Source organism: Ovis aries, chromosome 1 (genome assembly GCF_016772045.2).
Source record: "Ovis aries strain OAR_USU_Benz2616 breed Rambouillet chromosome 1, ARS-UI_Ramb_v3.0, whole genome shotgun sequence".
Classification (NCBI taxonomy): Eukaryota; Metazoa; Chordata; class Mammalia; order Artiodactyla; family Bovidae; genus Ovis; species Ovis aries.
This window is the reverse complement of record NC_056054.1, coordinates 2,172,646-2,195,483: the sequence shown is the minus strand read 5'-3', so window position 1 is coordinate 2,195,483 and position 22,838 is coordinate 2,172,646. Positions and strand designations below refer to the sequence as shown.

The following is a 22,838-nucleotide window of genomic DNA, read 5'->3' as shown; positions in this document are numbered from 1 at the left end:
CGTGGAAACACAGACGTTTGGTCCCGGTCCATGGTCTCAGGGCAGCAGGCCCAAGAGTTGTGCGCCGGTGTCGGGGGCGGGGAGGGCAGAGAACAAGCTCGCACAGCCCCCCACCCGCCTGCTGGCCTCGCACGCCTGCCCTTGCCTGCCAGGCGCCCCCCTTCGCTGGCAGCCCCCCTCTGTGCCGCCTGTGCCCAGGCAGCAGCAGGTGGGACCGTCTGGACCAGGCCGGCAGTTGGTCTTGGCGGGCGGGGGGGGGGGGGGCGGTGCCGATGAGCAGACGTGTGCAAACACCCTTGCTGGAATCTGCTTTCAGAAATGATGTCAGCAGTTCTCAAGTTTCAAACACGAAAAGACACGCGGTGTTTATGTTTATCAAAAGGGCCTGAGCCTGACAAGGGTGATGAGCGTGAGACTTGCCAGACACTCGGGGCCGGGCCTGGGCCTCGTGACAAGGATGGCAGCTGCCACGCTGGGCACACGCTGGCCCCGCCAACCCTCACGGCAGACCCCCAGGACTGGCCTCTCCATGTGACCTCCATTCTCAGAAGCCGAGCCCAGAGCAGAGGTCACCAGTTCCCTGGGGGGCCAGGGTGGGAGCCCCGCAGCCCACTCCCAGAGGACACTCAGTGCCGGGAGCTCGGCGGAGGAGGCTGTGAGCGCCCGAGGGCGCCTCCCCAGGCCCATCACGAGCACTCCATCCTTCCGGCTGCTGGGGGCGCAGTGAGAAGGGACAGGGAGGCCACACCATTGCCGAGCCTCCACCTCCCCAAACTGACGACCCACCAGCTGCCACCCCCCAGAGAAGCCCCCGCATCGTGTCACAATGGCACTTCACTCGTCAACACGGATGCTGGCTTCAGCACCTCCCAGACCACACGGGGGAGCCTGGTTGTGGCATCCTGGTGACCTGGAGTGAAGCACCCCAAGAGGCCAGGGCGGGGGAGTTCTGTGCAAGAGCAGGAGCCGCCAGGCCAGCGGCAGCCGCATGTCCTGCCTGGGTCTCTAGACGAGAACTGCCGGGCCCCGTCAGCTGCCTGGACACAGGCCTCGGCCCTCAGCAGGGCAGGCAGGGCGGCAGCAGGCCACGGAGAGGCTGCTCCCTGCCACCAAGCAGGCACGGACCTCCGCTGATCCCAGGGAGGAGCCGGGGCTCCCAGGTCGGCCAGCCCTCAGGATGCACATTCCAGAAAAACAAAGTAACTGACTGCAGTGCTGAGGTGGTCTCCTGGTCATAAAGCCTCACCTCCTGCAGGGAGGGAAACGCTGACTTCCTGAATACTGCTGCTGCTGCTGCTAAGTCGCTTCAGTCACGTCCTGTCCGACTCTGTGCGACCCCATAGATGGCAGCCCACCAGGCTCCGCCGTCCCTGGGATTCTCCAGGCAAGAACACTGGAGTGGGTTGCCATTTCCTTCCTCAGTGCATGAAAGTGAAAAGTGAAAGTGAAGACGCTCAGTCATGTCCGACTCTTAGCGACCCCATGGACTGCAGCCTACCAGGCTCCTCCGTCCATGGGATTTTCCAGGCAACAGTACTGGAGTGGGGTGCCATTGCCTTCTCCGTATCCTGAAAACTGCTGCTGCTGCTGCTGCTAAGTCACTTCAGTCGTGTCTGACTCTGTGACCCCATAGATGGCAGCCCACCAGGCTCCCCCGTCCCCGGGATTCTCCAGGCAAGAACACTGGAGTGGGGTGCCATTTCCTCCTGCAATGCATGAAAGTGAAAAGTGAAAGTGAAGTCGCTCTCCGACTCTTAGCGACCCCATGGACTGCAGCCCACCAGGCTCCTCCATCTATGGGATTTTCTAGGCAACAGTACTGGAGTGGGGTGCCGTTGCCTTCTCCGATACTGAAAACTAGCAATCTGTAATTCAACTATCTGTAAGTAAAATTATGTGTTGAAGCTGAAGCTCCAATACTCTGGCCACCTGATGTGAAGAACGGGACTCCGATGCTGGGAAAGACTGAGGGTAAGAGAACGGGACGACAGAGGATGAGATGGCTGGATGGCATCACCGACTCGATGGACGTGAGTTTGGGTAAACTCCGGGAGCTGGTGATGGACAGGGAGGCCTGGCGTGCGGCAGTCCATGGGGTCGGGTCGCAAAGAGTCAGACACGACTGAGCGCCTGAACAACAGCAGAATTACTGACGGGACAGCAACAACAAAATAGTATTTATTTTTAAAAGGTCTAAGTTAGCAACTATAGGAGGAAAATGTACTTCTAAAAAGCCAAACGTGGTATTTATAAGGTAACCACATTATATGCAACGCATGTGTTAGAAAACAGAAAAAGTGAATTTTAATGGGGAAAGCAGTTTCCACCCACAGCCTCCCCCGCACACACACAGAACCAGAAGCCATTAAAGACGAGGTGCTGTCTCACAACGCTGCCCCTGAGCACGAAGATCCCCAGGCCGCTGTTTGCGGACCTGTGGCTTACTTCCAACCTTGCCGGCCTTGGCTGCCACTTCAACGTGAGAACCGTGGAATCTCAGAGGAGGAAGGAGCCGAGGGATCCTTTACTACCCGACCCCACCCCCTTCTCAACACACAATGGAAACGGGGCCCAGGGCTGCGTGAGCTCCGCCCTGCCCAGTGCAGAGACCATCGCCCAGTGCAGAGACCGTCGCCCAGTGCAGAGACCATCGCCGCTACAGTCTCAACACCGATGGCATGAAAAGCAACGTCCTACGAAACAATGCTCGAGCTAAGTCTGGAATGAATTCTTCATTCACTCTGGGGGAAAACACAAGTCAGCTAAAAGCAAGGGGAGGAGGTGGGGGAGGCAGGCTGGCAGGGAGGCGCTCGCCAAGTGTGCGCTGCACTCAGATCTGGGGGCTGGACGTTTATAAGGTGTGACATCAATCACCTCGTAAAACACCCGAGCAGGAGTGCTGCGAGAGCAGCCCGGGGCTGCAGGTCCGCTTCGGTCCGCTATAAAGTGTGCTCGGCAGTTACTTCACTGGAACAGAAAGGTCAGGGCACGCCGGGACAGTCACCCGGAGCCCTTCCACACACTACGTGGCACCTTCCACTTCGGCTCCGGCCAACTAGCCCACGTTGGGCCAGCCCTGCAGCACAGCGGTTCACATAAAAACATACATGTGTACCATGAAGGCTTTGGAGTCAGACTCGAGGGGCGAAGGCAGGAGAGAGAAAGAGAGGGAGAGGAGGGCACGGTTTGAGCCCATTTCCCTCAGGAGGCATTTGCTGACTCACCAGGTTCCACGCGGAGGGTGAGGCGCAGACCCTGGGGAGTGAAACGCCTTCAGAGCCTGCCCATGCGGAGGGTTCATACAAGCCTCCTAGCTGCGACGCTTACATATTAGCTGACTCACTGGAGAAGACCCTCATGCTGGGAAAGATCGATGGCAGGAGAAGGGGACGACAGAGGATGAGATGGTTGCATGGCATCACCGACTCGATGGACCTGAGTTTGAGCAAGCTCCAGGAGTTGGGGAAAGACAAGGAAGCCTGGCGTGCTGCAGTCCATGGGGTCGCAAAGAGTCAGACAGGACTTAGCGACTGAGCAATGAACAACAGCAAAAGAATGAACACCAACTCACAATTACAACAAGGAATTTTAAAATATCATTCTCAGTACCTGTCAGAAAAAGCAGGTCACAAAAACCAGGGAAGCAGCAGAAGAGCTGAGCACGGTGATTAACACGTTTGACTTAATAGACACACACAGAATTGACAAATCTCAATTATTCTCTTCAAATAAATACAAACCCTACAAAATTGACTATATCATGATAAACCAAAATACAAAAGGTTTTAAAAACTGAAAGTAAATAAAAATTCAGTGACCATAATGAAATTAAAGTAGAAATCAGTGACAAAAGCAAAACACTAAGAAAGGCACCAAAGGCTGAAATAAAGAAATAAAATAACCCATGAGTCAAAGAAGAAATCAAAAAGAAAATCAGCTATTATTTCAAACTGACTCATAATGAAAATGGCATTAAAATACCTATGTGATCCAGAAAAGTCAAATATAGGTGAAAATTACTCCTTTAAGAACATGCACTATGAAAGAAGAAAATCTGGGAATAAATTCAATGGACATAAATATTTGCCTCAATTACTTAAAAAAAAAAAACAAAGACAATCCAGAGAATAAAAGGAAATACTAGCAATAAGACCAGAAATTTATTCTTTTAAAAAAATATCTAATAGAATGAAGAAAATCAAACATCGTTGTTTGCAAATATTAAAACAACTGTCCCAGAAAGTCCAGTGGAGGAAAAAAAAGAAATAAACAAGCAATATGAATGAAAGGGACATCAGTATAAATCCTACAAACACTACGAAGATAACACAAGAGTATTTTAAAACCTACACCATTACATTTGAAATTTTAGACAGAAAGAAAAAAATTCTGAGAAAAAACTGAACACATCAAAACTGACACAAGAAAACGAGAAACTCTGAATAGTCCTACATCAGCTGAGGGTATAGTTTAGAAATCATCCTACTGAGAAAACTACAACATAGGTTCACCAGTGAATGCGTCCGAATATTTAAGAAAGAAGTAACAACGTACCCTTATATAAACTCTAATCCATCGAAGATTAGACAACGATGGCCCAAAGCTGTATCAATCTGTGGCCTCACTTTGTACAATTTGCTAAGTAAGACTGGTTTTTACAAGTTTGAATGCCTGTTTTTTAAAAAAAGAAGAAAAATATGCAACGGAAACCATATGTGTTCCACAAAATATTTACCATCTGACTCTTTTAAAAAAATTCTGTCAACTCTAGGAATAGAAAAAGAGGATAATCTCATTCCATTTTAAGAGGCCAGTATAAACTTCATATTAAAATTGAACAAAGACATTTCAAGGAAAGAAAACCACAGACCAATTTCAGTCATGAATTTAGATGAAAAAAAGTAAGCAAAATAGAAGCAAAATGATTTCAGATAAAAGAAGGATAATATATTATAATCGAGTCAGATTTACTAAGAAAGGAAGACTGGTTGACATTCAGAAAGTATTCAAGAAAATTCACCACAGTAATGAAACAGAAGGGGGGAAATCATACAATTAATGGATGCAGAACAAAATGCAATATACTGTTGTTTGTCGCTGTTGTTTAGCCCTAAGTCTCCTCTGACTCTTTGCGACCCCATGGACCGTAGCCCACCAGGCCCCTCTGTCCATGGGATTTCCCAGGCAAGAGCACTGGAAGGGGTGGCCATTTCCTTCTCCAGGGGGTCTTCCCGGCCCAGGAACTGAACCCACGTCTCTCGCATTAGCGGGTGGGTTCTTGATCACTGAGCCACTTGGGAAGCCCTATAATATATTAAGGTGAACCAAGTCAAAGTGTCATTTTTGCAGACTGAAAGAGATCAAACGTCTGCATACCCTGTGGTTCAATCTAGTATTGCCACACTGACTCAGGAGAAAATTCAACTAGTAAGGACAGAAGAGAGCTGCGCTAGTCTGCTCAAGGCTGCTACAGAAAACCTACAGCAAATTCCATCCTTGATGATGAAATGTGAGAGCTTCTCCCTTGATGTTCAAACAAGACACTGATGCTCACTACCACTAGTTCTGTTCAACATTTGATTGAAGGCCCCAGACAATTCAATAGAGCAAGAAACATACATAGAAAGTTGAAAACTTGGCAACAAAAAAATTAAAACGTCTACTATCCACAAACAGTATACAGTAATATCCCAAAGAATCTACAGGTAAACTAGAATAATAATAAGCCAACTCTGAAAGCTGTCTAGAGACACAGTGGCTACACAAAAACTAACTGTATTTCTAAATACAAACAAACGGTAAAATTTTTTACAGGCACCCCATAAAATACCTAGAAGCAAATGAAATAGACAGCGTGAAAGAACTCTGCCCTGTGAAATACAAAACGAAAAATGTGATCGAAATGATTAAAGAAGACCCAAACAGAAAGATGCATCACATCCACGGGTTGGAAGATTACAACAAACTGATTTTATACACAAACCAGTGAAGTGCCAGTTGAGATCCCAGTAGGTATTCTGCTGGAATTGAAAAGCTGATTTAAAAATTCATATGGAAAGGCAGCGGGCCAAGAAGAACCAAGACAGCCTTTAAAATGATTCAAAAAAGCTGGAGGACAAACAATGCCAGCTGTTAGAAGCAATCATACAGCCCCATCAGTTAACTCTGTGTTCACTGACACATAGATAAAGCCCAGGAACAGAGCCGCGCGTGTGACGGTGGCTGCGGACACAGTGGCAACACGGCAGTGGAGGAAGGGAGCAGCTTTTAACAAGCTGATGGGCCAAAGGAGCAGCCAAACGGGAAAACCAGCCCTCAGCCACTACTGCACATCGTATTTTCTTAAAAAATCAATTATAGGTAGACCACAGATCCATTTGGTAAAATGGCACTTCTAGAAAATAACAGACTGCAAGACCCAACCAGTCCATCCCAGAGGAAATCAACCCTGAATGTTCACTGGAAGGACTGATACTGAAGCTGAAGCTCCAATCCTTTGGCCACCTGATACGAAGAGCAGACTCAACTGGAAAAGACCCTGAAGGTGGGAAAGATTGAGGGTGGGAGGAGACGGGGACAACAGACGATGAGACGTTTGGATGGCATCAGCAACTCAATGGACATGAATCTGAGCAAACTCCAGGAGAGGGTGACGGACAGGGAAGTCTGGTGTGCTGCAGTCCATGGGGTCACAAAGAGTTGGACACGACTGAGCTACTGAACAGGAACTACAATAGAAAATAACAGACTCTTTCCGCTGCATTCACGCAGGCATAAATAGAATGACCAGTAGCTGGACAATGTGAAAATTAAGAACATCTGTTCATCAAAGAGCATCATTAAGAAAGTGAAGAAGCAACCCACAGACTTAAGAGAAAACAGCCAAGGAAACAATCAACAAAGGATTCATCTCTCGCCTATGAAAACAACGACCAGTCAGTAGGAAAAATAAAGACAATCGAGTCTCTTAAACGAGCAAAAGACTTAAACAGGCACTTCAGCAAAGGGGACATCCAGCTGTTTGATATACATATGACAGGATGCTCAGCAAACTCAGTGACTGGGGAAATAGGAGACGTGTCTCAGTGGCCGGAACAGAAAGGAGTCAGTGCCACGTGCTGGCCGGCGGGCAGCCCGGAGGCCTCCCGGAGCGTAACCTAGCACAGGAGATCTGAGCAGCGGGCTCACGCGCACCTTATCAAAAGAACGCGTGGGAGAGCTGTGTATAAAAGCCGCAGCCCAAAACCACCCAGGTGTTGTCAGGAGACAACAGACGAACTGCGATCTGCGTATACAATGAAATATCACACACCCGTGCAAAGGAGCACACAGCCTGGGTCACGCGGTGTCAGCCTCACAAATTGTTGCGGGAAGAAAGGCGGACAGAACAGGCAGATGTTCTGTGGCTGAGTTTATGTTAGGTTCAAAACCAGGAGGGGCTGGTCCAAGGTGTGAGAAGCTGAAAAGGAGGGGCGGGAGGGGGGGGGGGGGCAGGGAAGGGGCTGCATAAGGGCTGCTGGGGTCCCCTGAGCTCCCCTCTTCCCACTCTGCACAGCGCTCACCAGTGTCTTCCTCTCGTGAGAATTCAAGAGAGGCACTGGTGGTTTGTGCATCTAGAGAAGACGCGTGTCTTACCCCAGTACAAAGTTCACTCAGCAGTGGGGACCCTCAAGGCAGCGCTGTTTGGGGTGGCAGCAATAGTGAGAGGGCTGGAAAGAAACCCAGGATCCACCCCGAGGGCCTCCTTAAACGGGCAACGTCACACCCACGCACAAACATAAAAAAGAACAGGACACTGTTCTGTACCAATCTGGGCTTCCCTTGCAGCTCAGCTGGTAAAGAATCCGCCTGCAATGCAGGAGACCTGGGCTGGGAAGATCCCCTGGAGAAGGGAACCAGTACCCACTCCAGCATTCTGGCCTGGAGGAGTGCATGGGCTAGGCCACGGGGTCGCAAAGAGTCGGACACGACTGCGCGGCTTTCACTTTCACTTTCTGTACCAATTTAGAACAATCCCCAAAGAAAAAAGTTTAAAAGCTGGGTGCCTAAGCATCTGCAATCTATTATCACTCATAAATAGAGACTGGGCAAGAGAGAACACCTATGCATTTATTTTTTCTAAGTTTATCGGCAGACTTCACTGAACATGGAGTAGACAGGCAGAGTTCCCGTGTGCCCCAGCAGCCAGCCCGCACTCGGCTCCCCCGGCAGTGACCGCCACACAGCTCTTTTCGGGTTAGGCTTCCTTACGACAGCTGCGGGGCAGTGCACACTGACAGACACGTTCTTGGTGACGTGCAGGTAAGTTACAACGCTTCGGGCACACAGCCAAGTGACCCAGTTTACAGATATCTACTTTTTCAGATTATTTTCCGTTACAGGTCATTACAGGACGCTGAATATACTGGTGAAGAAGCTCCCGTGTATCACAGTTGAGAGTCCACATATACGGGGGGTCATATGGCATTTTCCTGTCTGTCCTAGTCGCCTAGTGTGGCCATCTATACAGTCCACCCGCGTTGCCGCCGTGGCCACGGTCCATTCTTTACACTGATGACGGCATTTTTGACTGAGGTCACCGCTCCCTTCAGATCCCCTCTTATGCACCCCAGGGGCCTGTCCGGGCCCCGCGCTGCGCTGAGTCCTCACATCTGTCTCCCCAGGCTCCCCTGGGCTGTACACCTGGCTGCCGAGGACACTGATGGTCCGGAGGCGTGGGGCGAGGGTCCTGGGCAGGTGTATCACAAGACGCACCTCTACGGGGGTCGGACGGCTGGCAGGACCGGGGCTCGAGGTTGCCCCATGGGCAGGAAGATCACAGAGGTAAGGCGCCATCATCTCCACGCAACTTAATCGGAAATTCCCAGAGAACACACCTGCCCTCACTCCACCGCACGGGCAGTACAGCGGGCACAGCAGGAGCCCCAAGGGGACCGGGCAGACGGCTCCCTGAAGGCACGGCGACCAGGCGCACGCGGGCCTCAGCGGCCTCACCACAGGACACACGGCCCAGGTTCAGGTCGTGCGGTGTCTGCCGGGCTCACTCCGGCACTGGCACGCCACGGGGCCTCCCTCCCATCTCACCAGCAGGCAGCCACATCGACCAAAAACTCCAGGGAAAGGAAGCTGGCTACCTCTCCGAAAGAGGAGGAGATTAGGACTCATCAGAGAAAACAAAGTGAGCCCAAGCTTGGCAGACGGGGAGAAGAGCCGGGGCTTCGTCCCAATCGCGCGTTTGGTGACGGGCAGCCGCGTCCCACGGCCGCCGCTGCTGGCCCTCCCCTGGGGCCCCACGAGCTTCCCACGGCAAGGGTGCACGAGCAGCGCCCCGTCCGCAGAGCCCGCTTCTGCCCCCAGACAGACGGGCGCACCCCCTGGCCCTGCCTCCCCAGGAATGGCGCGTGCCCGGGGGAAACGGCTGCTTCGGCCCAGGGCCACGGCCCCAGCCCCGACGGACCCGCGGGCAGCTTTGGAAGCGGCCCGGCTCGGGACAGGTGATGACTCACACGGAGAGTGAGCGCTGCTGGCTAGCTCTTCCTCGCTGCTGTCTCGGCTGGGAGGGAAGGAAAGCGACAAAGGGGAGGAGCGGCTCAGACACCTCCTCCCCGCGGAAGGCGCGGGCAGAGAGGAGTGGAGGCGAGTTTGTGAGTCTCTGGCCCGAGTCCGAGGCAGGCTGCGGGAGGGCACCCCACGACGCCCGCACCCTGGGGAGTGCCGCCTCCATCCCACTCACCCACCAGGTCCCGGCTGCTCACAGAGGAGAGCGGGCTGCAAGGAGGGGAAGCTCAGCTCCTGGCTGGGGGTCCAGGACCCCAGGGGCACTGGCTCACCCTGGTCCCCAAGCAAACCCCCCTGCGGCCCCCTGGTGCGCCTCGCTGGCACCCCAAAGCTGGTGTGTCCTGGGGGCGGGGGGCTTCCTCTCCCTCACCTCCTTGCTCAGCCCCTTATTCCTTCCTCACACCCCAGCAGGCCCAGGTGCCTGTTCCCCTTCTCTGGGGCGGGACCTGAAAGGCGTTTCCAGCCCCTGCAGAGCACGTGAGACTATGTACTTCTCCAGGCTGACCCTCCGCCACCCCTGCCGCCAGGACGGGTGTCAACATCCAACGGAGTGAACGTTCCAACTCCCATGATGCTAAACAAGGTCCCATTCCACGCTCAGAGTCTTTTCGTGTTTGCTTTTTAAATCCAAAACTAGAATTTGAAATTCAGGAGTGAGATGCCACTATAACATGCGAGACAAGTTCGTACTTTTTCCAGGCCTTTTCTTAAATCTGCCACAGCTGCCATGGAGTTTCTGTGGGTGTGGATGAGTTCAGCTTAGGAGTGACAAAGGCCACTGCAATCAGGGGGCTCTGAGCTCAGTCAGTCTAGGAGATTCCAGAAGCTTCCAGAGGATGAGGGAGGCTCCGCTGCGAACAGCACTTCAGCCAGTGGCGGAAGGTTCCAGAGCAAGACACTCAGGTCACGTGGGGCAGGCCCAGCAGCTCCTGCCCCCGTCCGGTGTCCACTAGGACCTGAGCTTCCGCTTCCTATGGCAGAGTTTTGTTTCCAGCAAGCATGAGTGCGTGGAACTCACTTGAAAGGGCTCCACAATAATTGTGAAGGCAGCAGAGGATGAGATGGCTGGATGGCATCGCTAAGTCAGCGGACATGATCTTGGACAAACTCTGGAAGGCGGTGGGGACAGGAGGCCTGGCACGCTGCAGACCATGGGGTCACGAAGAGCCGGACATGACTTGGAGACTGAACAATAAAATGGGAAAACTACGGATTTAGTTGCCATAAAACTGGAAAATATAGACCCTGGCTTTGTAGAAAATATGGGTGAAGATATTATCTTGATCAGTGATTTTAACCAATGTCTCAAAATGAATGTAGAAACTCATACCTCGAGCCACCTGTCTGCCACGTCCAGGTGGAGTCCAGCTGCCCTCTGGGGGGTGGGGGGAATACGTACCCCTCCATTGTGTGGCTGTCCACCCAGGGGTGGCAGGCCATGCCCACCCCTTTCCAGGGTAGAAAGGTCTGGATTTTGACCGTGAATATGGGGCCACCTTACACAGACCCCTGTCCCCCTCTGCTCCAGTGCGGGGTTCCGGAAGGAGGAGACACGGGGTTGCCCACCTGTCACTGCACCACCTCCACCGGCCACACGGGCAGGTACCAGGCTGAAGGCAAAGTCCAGTGGCCCATGTCTTCCTGAAGGGTGAAGGCCTGGCACAGCGCAGCCCCCACTGGGAGGCACCACGGCAGGCTCAGAGCCCAGCCATCCTCCCGCGGAGGAGCCGGGGGACGCATGGCTGCTCGGCCCAGTAGCTAGGCCAGCCTCCCCGCCCACCCCCAGCACCTCCAGCTATTCCAGAACTGGAAACACTAGTTAAGAAGCACTAGCGTGATGTTCTCTCAGACAACACGGAACGTGAGAAAGGCTCTTTTCTTCTCACAGATAACACGGATGTTTGAAACCGTACCCCTCAGTCAGAGCAGGCTCACCCCGTAGGAACACACATGGGAAAGGCCTTAGAGACAGCATCTCCTTCAGAACCACAGCCGCTGAGGCCGTGTCCGTGCCAATCGGTCACCGATCCACTCATAACAGGGTCCACATAACATGGACTGGATGCTGGAGTTTCCGGTTTAGAAAGTGGAGTGCCTATAAACGCGAAGAAACCCTCGCCCCGAGGGTCTCACGCGCCGAGTCCTTGGCCCCATGGGGAGCTCAGAGAAAGCCCAGCTGAGAACTGAGAAGGCCGCGGCTCGGTCCAGGCCAGGGCCAGCAGCCGTGTGAGCCTGACGCTGGGCAGAGGGGCCGGCCAGCGGAGCACGAGGCGCTGAGACGAGAGAGGAAGGGGCGGGAAGGCTGGACGCCGAGGGGGGCAGAGCGGGGAGCACGCCCCCCCCCCGGGGTCTCCTTCTGCAGCACATCGGGGCAGGGACAGACGGATGTCCCGGGTCTGGGGTCTCCCGGCTCCACGCGGCGGCTCATCACCCACCAGGCCCTGCTGCCCCCCGCCTCCAGGACCGCTCCAGCCCCTCCGTGAAACCCGGCGTGCCCAGGTGGCCCCTCACCGGCTAGTGTGGCCCCAGCCCCCTTTCCATGCCACCACAAATGCCACAGATGCCGGGGACGCAACAGAAGGAGCCCAATCCCAGAAGGACGGAAGGGCAGACAGACGGCTGCACCCTTCTGAGGCCCCAGCGGCCCTGGTGGGCGTGGCTGAACTGGGCGCCTTGCCGGCTGCTCAGACCCCAGGCAGGGTGTTTCCTGAAGGCTGGGCTCCTTGGGCCAGAAAAGCCTCAGTGGGGTTTCAGCACTTCCAGGCCAGGCCTCCTGCAGCACTGAGGTCAGACTCTCCCCTGCGATCCTCCAGCCCTCACCTGCCTTGGCTCCAACACCCACCCCTTCCAAAAGTCTTTAGGGACACTGACGGCCAAAACCGCATCCAGCAAAGCAGCAGCTGCCCAGGGTGCAGCGTTGTCTGGGAGGACGGAGATGCAGGGCCCCACAAAAGGGCCCGGGTCACGGGGACCCCACATGCACAGCCCCCGGGCAGCAGCCGCCTGCACCCCGCCCCTACTCAGAGCCTCAGAGCCTCAGACCCCCCGCGAGGAGCGCCTCTCTGACCTGTTCCTCCCCGGCAGCCACACCTTCTCCCTGTCACTCAGGGAACTGTGCTCACGTTCAGGACCTACAGCTAACAGGCGACCACAGACACCCACCAGCCGCCAAAGCGATCCTGACCCACTGCCCGGTCTTCATCCTATCACTGTCAGTGACTGGATTCCAACATGCTCTGAGTGTCCGGCATGGCAAAACACAAAAGCCCTCATCTCCAGCTTTGGCTAAACCTCCCAGCGAAAACCTCTGCCCTCCAAGGTCTCCGCCCTCCCCAGCGCCTTCCCAAATTTTCTAAAAGCCCTTTCTGTGTATTAGCACCTAAGAAAGAGATCCATTACCCCGCCTTCCTCCCATTCCCTGATTCTTTCAGTGAGAGTGAAATAAAGCAGTCAGCTCCCCGGGCCCAGGCGTGACGGGTCTGGATGAAAAGCCACGTGGAGACTGCAGGTGTTCGGGCAAAGCGCTGGGATGGGCGGCTTTTCAAGCACAGAAAGTGGCAAGCAGGCTTGCATTTTGTGTCAGACCCTGGTGAGGGTGGGGCCGTAAGAAATAGTCAATCAGCCCCTGACTTGGATGAAATCAATAAAACATGTGCAAATGAGGAGCATTAAGAATTCTGAATCACGCTGTTTAACACTAGAAGAACTTTTGCTGAATACATCTACTGCAAGAAATGGGAACACGTCAGAAAGGGCTCTTCGTACAGCACAAAGTCCAGTAAAGCTGTGCTAAGAACAGAGTCCGTGGAATCCCTTCTAACTCCAGCAGCACCGCACAAATCCTACTGGATCAACAGGTCAGCGCGAGGTGCAGCTCTAACAAACGCCCAGTTTCTACAAAGGACGTCGCAAGGAAATTCAAAACACTGCACTTAAGAAGAAATAAACTTGGCTATGAATGCAAGCAAATCAAAACAGAATCTTTAGCTCCTGGAACACAAGGTCTTCCCTTGGCATCAGCACCTTGAACAACTGCACCATCAGAAGCGATCTTCTACAAGACAGCCTCGGAGTTTAAAGGTGAAAATCACTCGCCATCAGTCACAAAAGTCCCCTCAACAGAAGAGGCTTGAAGACAGGGCTTAACAATAACAAATCATCAACACCCAGCAAGGGTACAGTATCAGAGGGCCCGTGGGAGCCCCAGGAGAACGGAGCCCCAGGAGAACGGAGCCCCCAGGAGAACGGAGCCCCCAGGAGAACGGAGCCCCCAGGAGAACGGAGCCCCCAGGAGAACGGAGCCCCCAGGAGAACGGAGCCCCCAGGCAGTGAGCGCCGAACAGCCTCCATCGGGATGCTGACACCATCTCACAGAAGTCCTTACAAACATTATTGCAAACAGAGAAAAAAGCAGCAGATGTAACATATATATGTAGTTTTCTTCATATCACCTTTAACCAAGCCTCCTGCTACCCTTCAGAAGTATCCAGTATTTGTAGAAGCGAGAGAATGGCTGTAACACGGAACACCACTTTTCACGCTAAAACCCCAAAAGCGCTGAAGGTGCGCCGCAGCCTGGAATGTTCCAGTTCCAAGTCAGGATTGCCCCATTTGAGCAGCGGCAGCAGGAACCCTGTGCCAAGGAGGAGAAGGAGGAGGGCTGGGGGACACACAGCCTAAAGCCCAATAGGATGAGGCCGTCATCGGACTGCAGGGCTTCTGACCTCGCCGACGGCCAGAGCCAAGAGCCCGATGCAGCTCTGCCGGGAGCCTGCCGGGACAGAGAGCACCTGAGGACCAGTGTCTGCATCTAAGAGAAGCCAAGTCCATCCCCCTCGTTTCTGCCTGTTTTGGTGGGGGGTGGGGGGACACGAAAATCACACAATGAGGTCTCTCTCCATCACACCCTGCCTAGCACTCGCTGTCACAGGCTGATACCCCTACTCTTACCAAGTGGGGACGAGAAAACCCATCTAAAAACACAGAGCTAGAGACAGCATTGGAGAAGGAAGTGGCAACCCACTCCAGTGCTCTCGCCTGGAGAGTCCCGGGGACGGGGGAGCCTGGCGGGCTGCCGTCTCCGGGGTCGCACAGAGTCGGACACGACTGAAGCGACTTAGCAGCAGCAGCAGCAGCAGCAGCAGAGACAGCAAGGAGAGCCAACCAGTCCATCCTAAAGGAGATCAGTCCTAAATATTCATTGGAAGGACTGATGCTGAAGCTGAAACCCCAACGCTTTGGTCACCTGATGTGAAAAACTGTCTTCTTGGAAAAGACTCTGATGCTGGGAAAGATTGAGGGCAGGAGGAGAAGGGGACGACAGAGGATGAGATGGTTGGATGGCATCACTGACTCGATGGACATAAGTCTGAGCAAGCTCCAGGAGTTGGTGATGGACAGGGAGGCCTGGCGTGCTGCAGTCCATGGGGTCCCAATGGGTCGGACACGACTGAGCGACTGAACTGAACTGAGAGACGATTCGACGAAGTTCACAGTCATTTGCCTCATTTGATTTTTTTTCTTAATCATTTTCCAAAAAAAAATGTTTACTTTTGCATCATGGTCTCGTGAAATAAGCAAATAAAGTGGAAGTGAAACCAAGGGTTTCAACCAAAATCTCTCCCGTTAACCTGGCCAGACCCCCAGCCACCTCTAAGGGTCGGCAGAGAGAAGCTCAGAGAAGTTCAGAAGCACACTCGAGACACACTGCAAACGCTGCAGGAGCCAAGAGGTTCAGGCGCGGCAGGGACCTGCTGCCTCAAACCAGCAGAGAACAGGCTCGCGTCCTGGGAGGAGGGCTGGGGCCCCTTTCCCAGGCCAACAGGGTCTCAGAACAGCCGGGGGTGGGCCCGTGTGGACCTGGGCGCAGCAGACACTCCTGGTTTGGACCCATTCCCGACGCCCGCCTCTCCACCCCCTCCCTCCTCTGCCAGCCCACCTTCACCTGCAGGCGCTTCTATGCCCCACGGGGCAGTGGAGCTCCTGCCCTGCACCCTCTGCTCACACGTCCCTTCGGGGGCCCCTACCCCCGGCCCATCCCCTCTCCCCGTGAACCCCACTGTGCCCCCTACCCCCGGCCCATCCCCTCTCCCCGTGAACCCCGCTGTGCCCCCTACCCCCCCGCCCATCCCCTCTCTCCCCGTGAACCCTGCTGTGCCCCCTACCCCCGGCCCATCCCCTCTCTCCCTGTGAACCCCGCTGTGTCAACATGGCTCTGTGCTTCCCTCCACCTGGCCCAGCCCAGGCACCCCACATAAATGGTCAGGATCCACTGCTAACTGGTCCAGGGTGCCCAGCGTCTGTTCGGCAGAGGGGCCCACGTCCCTCAAGGGCAGACGACCCATTTTGGCTCCAGGATGGTGTCTGAGTGGATACCTGGCCTTGGCCCAAGCCCTGGATGGCAGTCAGTGCTGGTTTCCTCGTGGACAGAACAGGAATGACCATGTTCCATCTCACTTCCCGGGCTCCCGAGGTGGTACCAGTGGAATAGAAACTCCCTGCCAATTCAGGAAGTGAAAGAGAGGGTGACTTGATCCCTGGGTCAGGAAGATCCCCTGGGGGAAGAGCGTGGCCACCCACTCCAGCATTCTTGCCTGGAGAATCCCCATGGACAGAGGAGCCAGGCGTCCACGGGATGGCAGAGAGTCAGACTCGACTGAACGACTTAGCACACGTGCATGCATCTCACTTGCTGGGCTCATCGTGGAAGACCATGAAGCAACCATAAAGCACCGTTCAGAACCACATCGCTATTCATTCCAGGCCCCTAAGCGCACAGCAAGGTCTGGCTGGCAGTAAGCAAGGAACCAGTGTCAGTCTATTACTATTAGAAGCTTGAAACATCTATGTTTTCTGCAGACACAGCAGCCCCGGCCCTTCACAGCCCAGAGTCTGGGGTGGGTGCCCAGCACCCACCTGTCCACCTGCCCCTCTGCTGGGCGCCTCAATCACCGCCCTTCTGTGCCACCGACAAGCTGTGTGCTGTGGTTTCCAATGATCCCGGCGCAGGGCTTTCTATGTCAAACACATACCGGGAGTTCATTCTTAAGTTTCAATATCATTAATCATCCAACATTCAGCATCTTGGAATTCAGGAATTTGCATTTCTACAATGGCGGTTTTGAAAAAGGGGACATAGATGCAAATGTTCCACAAACCATATAAGAGTTTTCAGAGAGCTGCCAAAATAAACCATCAGCGCGCCATTGACAGAGATTTTCTCCGCTCTTCATAACGACTGAGCATTCGTGATTTTTAAAAGACAAAACACAATTTGAGGATTTAGAGAAAAAAAGGAAAAAAAAAAAAAAGGAGGCTGCAAAAGAAGCCGTTTTGTCTCCATGATTTCCAGAACAAACCTTGACTGATGAAGATCCCGGATAATCATGGCATGGAGGATCCGGGCCGCGACAACTCAGGAGCCGTAACTGCGCGGGCGGGCGCCCGGAGGAGCCTGGGGCCGCACGCAGCTGGGAGCCTCGCAAGCCGTTTCTGCACCCGCCCTGGAGGAAGCAGAGGCAGGTGCCATGAGGGGCCCGTGAGCGCCCCCTTCCCCAGGTCAGGCTGAAACGACGAGGCTGCCCCTGCCCACAGGGCACCTGCTTCCACTGGTCTCCAGAGCCCTGGTCTCGCTCTGTCGGCTCTCGAGTCTGTTTCTGCATTCCATAGGACACTGGGAATGCCCAGCCTCGGTCTTGTCCAGAAGCCCCTGGGCCTGCCCACCAGCGGCTGGGGACTCACCTCGCCTCCCAGATGCGTCCTGAAGAAGCTCTCCCGCCTCCCCCGGCTCCCTGAGGGTGTGAGCACAGGTCTCCGGGCCCGAGCCCCCAGGACTACAGGGCTGCCCCTGCTGGCTGTACACCTGTCCCCCGAAAGCCCTGACCTGGGCCTCCTGGGGCCTCGTCCGCGGCCTCTCCCGGGGCCCCAGCTCTCCCTGTGGCCCAGCGCCTCACACAGGGCCCACGACCCCACCACCAGTGGCTCAGAATCAATGTTCCCTTTGTGTTCCCTGCAGGTCCTCAAAATTCATTTCCGCCCCTTGAAATACTCTTAAAACCTTCCACCCTTGCACAGCACAATCTAAAAGACAGAAAAATGCATCCTTCTGAGGCCATTTCTAAACTGAAATATAATATAACCCTGGTGGCCAACCGAGTGGAAAGAAACAAGACTCAAGATCCAACAGGGCAAGACCAGGGCTCGGGCTCGGGCCGGTGGAGCCGAGAGCCTCCTCCTGGGACCCGCAGGATGAGAACTCCATGGAGGTCGGAAGAAATCAAACTGTGTCGAAACCCGTCAATCACCAAGTCACTGTTGACGCAGACATTCAGCTGCTTTCATGTGGACGAGGCATTAAGAGTGACGAGAATGCTGACAAATCAGAGCGTGGTCCAAACTAACACACGGGTCTAAATTACACAGGTTTCCCTCAAAATGGCTCATCTTGTGTTTTAACATATGCAAGCCTCTTGCCACGCTCCCAGGAGGGCGGGACACTTGAGTGACTGGATCCCAGTCCTGCTCGGCCAGCTTCCTGTCGAGAGCGGGCTTCAGATGCCCACAAGCGGTCCACAGGACTGCACGCCAGGCCCCCTCAGGTTTATAGCCGCTCCTTCAGACGCCCTCTGGGCAGAAATGTCACTGCAAGGAAGCTGAGCTGCTCGGGGTGGGGCGGGGGGGCGGTTCTAACAACGTGGCCGAGGGACAGCCTCTGGTCTCACTCTGAGCCAACCCAGGCCCCCACCTCCCAGCACACTCGGGCTACGGGGACGACCACAGCCTGTCATCTGAGGAACACGAAGGCAGGGAAGGCGGGGAGCCTGTGCCCGGCCCCTCAGTGTGGGAGGGGGACTCGCCTTCCACGTGGAGGCCCCGCGTCCTCACAGCGACCCCCCGCCCCGCACACCCGCGCAGGAAGGCGTGCAGCGCTGGGGCGGGAGAGGCATCACGTCTCAGCACCTCTCCTCGCTCCTCCTGCTCTCAAAGGAGAGTTCTCTCAGCCTGAGTCAGGCTGGGCCGCTTGCTCGGGCCGCTCACAGCATTCGCAATCGTTATTCAGAGCAATAAAAGCCCCACCAGTCAGCAGTTTTACGTCAGAGCACCAGGGCCGGGCTCTGGCAAAGCGCAGAAGGAACAGCAATAAAACCGTAATGCGCGCCTCACCCAGCACCAGAGGGGGTCCGCGCGGGGGCCGGGGAGAAGACCTCCCCGTCAACTGAAAAGCTCGTTTCATCACCGGGGCCAAGCCGCCGGCTCTGCAGGCGTGACCGGGGGCCCCGCGGCGCCCGAGGGCCACACGGGCTGGCGGGGCCGCGGCCGGGAGGGATGGGGGACAGCCAGTGACGCGGCGGGGCCGGCGGGTGGCCAGACAGACGGACACCGCACGGCCCAGGGAGGCAGAGACGGACGCGGGACTCAAGGGAGGCTGGGGCCGAAGACGGGACAGGGAACCCTAGGAGGGGCCCTGCTCCGAACAGCAAACCGAACACATTCGGTGTGAAGTGTTCTCCTCCTCCCACAACTCCACTAAAACGACAAGACACAAACACCAGCACGAAAGGTTCGCAGCGGGTCTGCACGGTGGGAACACAGCGGCGTCAGCTGGCAAGGGACGGGGAGGGGCCTCCTGGGAGATGCCCGTCTCGGGGAGCCAAGTGATGCGGGACCACCATGAGCGAGCAGATGGTCACCCTGGCAGGCCACGGGCTTGCGGACGGTGGAGGGGGGTGCGTGCCGACCACGGCTCAGCCCAACCCCCAGCCTGCGCCCACCCGGGGTGGGGATGGGGGGGGTGGACCACAGAGCAGCCGGAAGAGACCCACCAGTAAGCCCACCCTCACGGCGGCAGATGCTACTGCCGGGCGTCAGCTGCCCAGGCCGCTGCAGGACTGCCCTGGGAGGAGGGGGCGTCAGACAGAGAGGAGGATGGGGGCCAGGCCCATCCACCGAGAGGGTCACGCACAGCAGACAGGACCCGACCTCAGTTAACAGCCACGGGCAAGGCCTCTGTGCGAGACGCGAGGACTCTGGGAAGGAGGGGAAAGCAACACCCCGCTAGATCTCTGCTGCTCACGGGGACCAGCCTCGAGGAGGAGGTCTGAGATGCGAAGATGCTGCTGCTGCTGAGTCACTTCAGTCGTGTCCGACTCTGCGCGACCCCACAGACGGCAGCCCACCAGGCTCCCCCGCCCCTGGGATTCTCCAGGCAAGAACACTGGAGGGGGTTGCCATTTCCTCCTGCAATGCATGAAAGTGAAAAGTGAACGTGAAGTCGCTCAGTCATGTCTGACTCCTAGTGACCCCGTGGACTGCAGCCCACCAGGCTCCCCCGTCCACGGGGTTTTCCAGGCGAGAGCACTGGAGATAAGTGGGTGGAGAAGCGTTCATCAGCCACGAGAACCCAAGGGCAGAAACACTTTTAGGAGACTGATAAATTCCGGGGCAGAAACAGAGAGAAACACACTGTATTTTGTTAAGAGACCGGGGCCAGCAAGACACATTCGTTAGGTTTTAAGCACTGAAAAACAAAGCCACAAACGTCTTATTGTAAAAAGAATACCACAAACTATAATCATGAGAGAAAGTACACGTTTCTCTAGAAATCAAGGAGACAAGATAAAGCTATGCTGGTGTAATACTTTAATCACTGATTTAAGTACCTAAAGTTATTATGTATGGATAACACATAGAGAAAAATGCACACGTACACTCCTATATATAAGTATACTTGACCTTTGAACAGCATGGGATTGAACCACCACACAATCTGCTTACAGCAGGGTTTTTTACGGTTACTACCACGTACAGCACCGCACCATCGTGACTGGCTGAATCCACAGGCTTGGATTCACAGATCCACAGAGTAGCCAACTTCCGATGCGGGGACCAACTATAACCCACACATGGATCTTCCACTGTGCGGAGGCTCGGCACCCCTGACTCCCAGGCTGGCCCAGGGCCAGCTGTACACAACGCACATGCAGGAGAAAACTTCACACACAGTCCTGATGCAGACACATAGACGTCATTAGGTTAAAGAAAGAGCGAGAGAAAAAAATGGCGGGGGGGGGAGAAAAAAGCATTTTTTCTCTTCAAATGCCTATTGGCATGTATGAGATTTATGTCTACAGCAGCTCATAAAAAATCTGGTATCAGCTCACACTGGTCAGAATAGCCATCATCAAAAAGTCTATGAACAATAAACGCTGGAGAGGGTGTGAGAAAAGGGAACCCTCCTACACTGCTTGTTGGTGGGAATGTAAACTGGGGCAGTCACTACGGAGAACAATATAGAGGTTCCTTAAAAACCAAAATACCGACAGAACTGCTATATGACGCGGCAGTATGCGGACGTGTATCTAGAGAAAATCGTAACTTGGAAAGATACCAGCTCCCCGGTGTTCACTGCAGCCCGACTCAACAGCCAGGGCATGGGAGCAGCCCGAGCGTCCGTCAGCAGAGGAGTGGGTAAAGCAGATGCGGGCACACAGGCAGTGGGCACCACTCAGCCACTGAAACGAAGGCAACGGCGCCATTCGCAGCGGCAAGGATGGGCCTGCAGAGTGTCTCACTAAGTGAAGCTCAGTCAGAGAAAGACAAACATCACATGAACTCACAAAGAAGCAGGCTCACGGACTTAGAAAACACACTTCTGGCTAACTGAGGGGAGGAAGGTGGGAGGGGTAAGCTAAAGCGTTTGGGATTAACAGACACACACTACTATTCGTAAAATAGATGACAACAAGGTCCTTCGGCATAGCACAGGGAAACCTACTCAATAATCTGTATTAACTTAAGTGGGAAACAATCTGACAAAGAACAGATATATGTGGTATATGTACACACACATATATATAAAACTCAATCACTTTGTACACCACAAATTAACACACCACTGTGAATCAGCTACACTCCAGTATAAAATAAAACTTTTTAAAACGTGCACCCCCATTTATACAATAATGCAAATTCAAACAATAAATTTCCCCTGGCATGCTGAGAAGAACAAAATGAACTGAATCCACCTAGTGCCTGTGGATGTGTAGAAAAATGCAAATGATCATAAACGAGGATTAAGGGGAGAAACCGAGGCAGAGGAAACAAAGTTTCCAGCGCAGGTGCCACCCACCCAGCAATTCTGCTGCCTGGAAGTGATCCAACAGAGACAGTCACAGAAGCCTGCCAACAAACCGTGTACGGTGACTGTCCAATGATGATCTGGGGCTGTTCTAAACGCTGCTGCAGCCACATAAGTGTCTACCTGTAAGCTACCAAAAATGAGTCAGGTTTATGCACATACTGACATCAAAAGATGCTCATGAGGTACTAATGAAAAAAAAAAAAAAAAGCCAAATGAAACAGAACTCCACAGATAGGATGGTTATCCTCTATTAAAACATTTCTACACATACCCTTATCTTCAGACACAGGAGGAAGGCAGGCTCCCCACCTCTGGGTGGAAGGGAGTCCACGTTCACCCACTTCGATCCAGACTGTTAAATTATATCTTACACTCAGTATCAATCAATACACGAACAATCTAAATCAATAAAGCCTTCGTATCTAAATACAAGCGGGAACCCTGCTCTTGGAGCTTCAGACAACTCTGTTCAGGGCAGGAGAGGACGTGCAGGGGTCCGATCCCCAGGGAGGAGAGCAGACCAAGCCCCCCACTCTCACCCAGTGGGGACCCCAGCCACACTGATGGAGGCCCGAGTGGACTCAGGACGACAGTGTAAGCGGCCCAGGGGCCACGCTGCAGCGGATGGTGAGGCTGGAGGAGCCACGGCTCGCTGCCACGGGGTGGCCAGGTGACTTGGTGACGGGGCTGGAGAAACCTGAGCGCTGTGTCCCTGCACGCTTCTGAATCTGACAGCCGCACAAATGTGCTCCCCGATCCCACCCGGCCACGAGCTCTGTGGCCCTGGACCAGTCACCTCTTCCCAGCAGGTGGGGGACGTTCCGGGCCTGTGAAGACCCACTGCGTGTAGATGCGAGCGCCATGCCTGGTGAAGCCCTGGGCACCAGGACTGATGCCCGTGGGTGCTCACCACCGAGGGGCACCAACTGTGTCCAGCCCAGGGGCAGCCCACCCCCATGACCCTCAGAATCGAAGCAGAGGGAGAAGGAAGCGGCTCTCCAGACCACACACGGCCCTGCACCCACTGCCTCCCTGAGGCGCTGGGGAGGCGCGCGCTGCCCACATGGGCGAGCGGGTCAGGGCCAAGCCTGGACCCCGACCCCCGAGAGGCCCCGCTCATCTTTCTGCCGCTGAGACGGAG

The 22,838-nt window shown here is 54.6% G+C and overlaps 1 protein-coding gene across 5 annotated transcripts in view; it reads right to left on the bottom strand.

Annotated features, from left to right (window-relative positions):
• The window catches only part of HDAC4 (histone deacetylase 4), a 290,084-nt gene that overhangs the window by 215,451 nt on the left and 51,795 nt on the right, over positions 1 to 22,838 (bottom strand). The gene's annotated exons all lie outside the window — the stretch shown is intronic.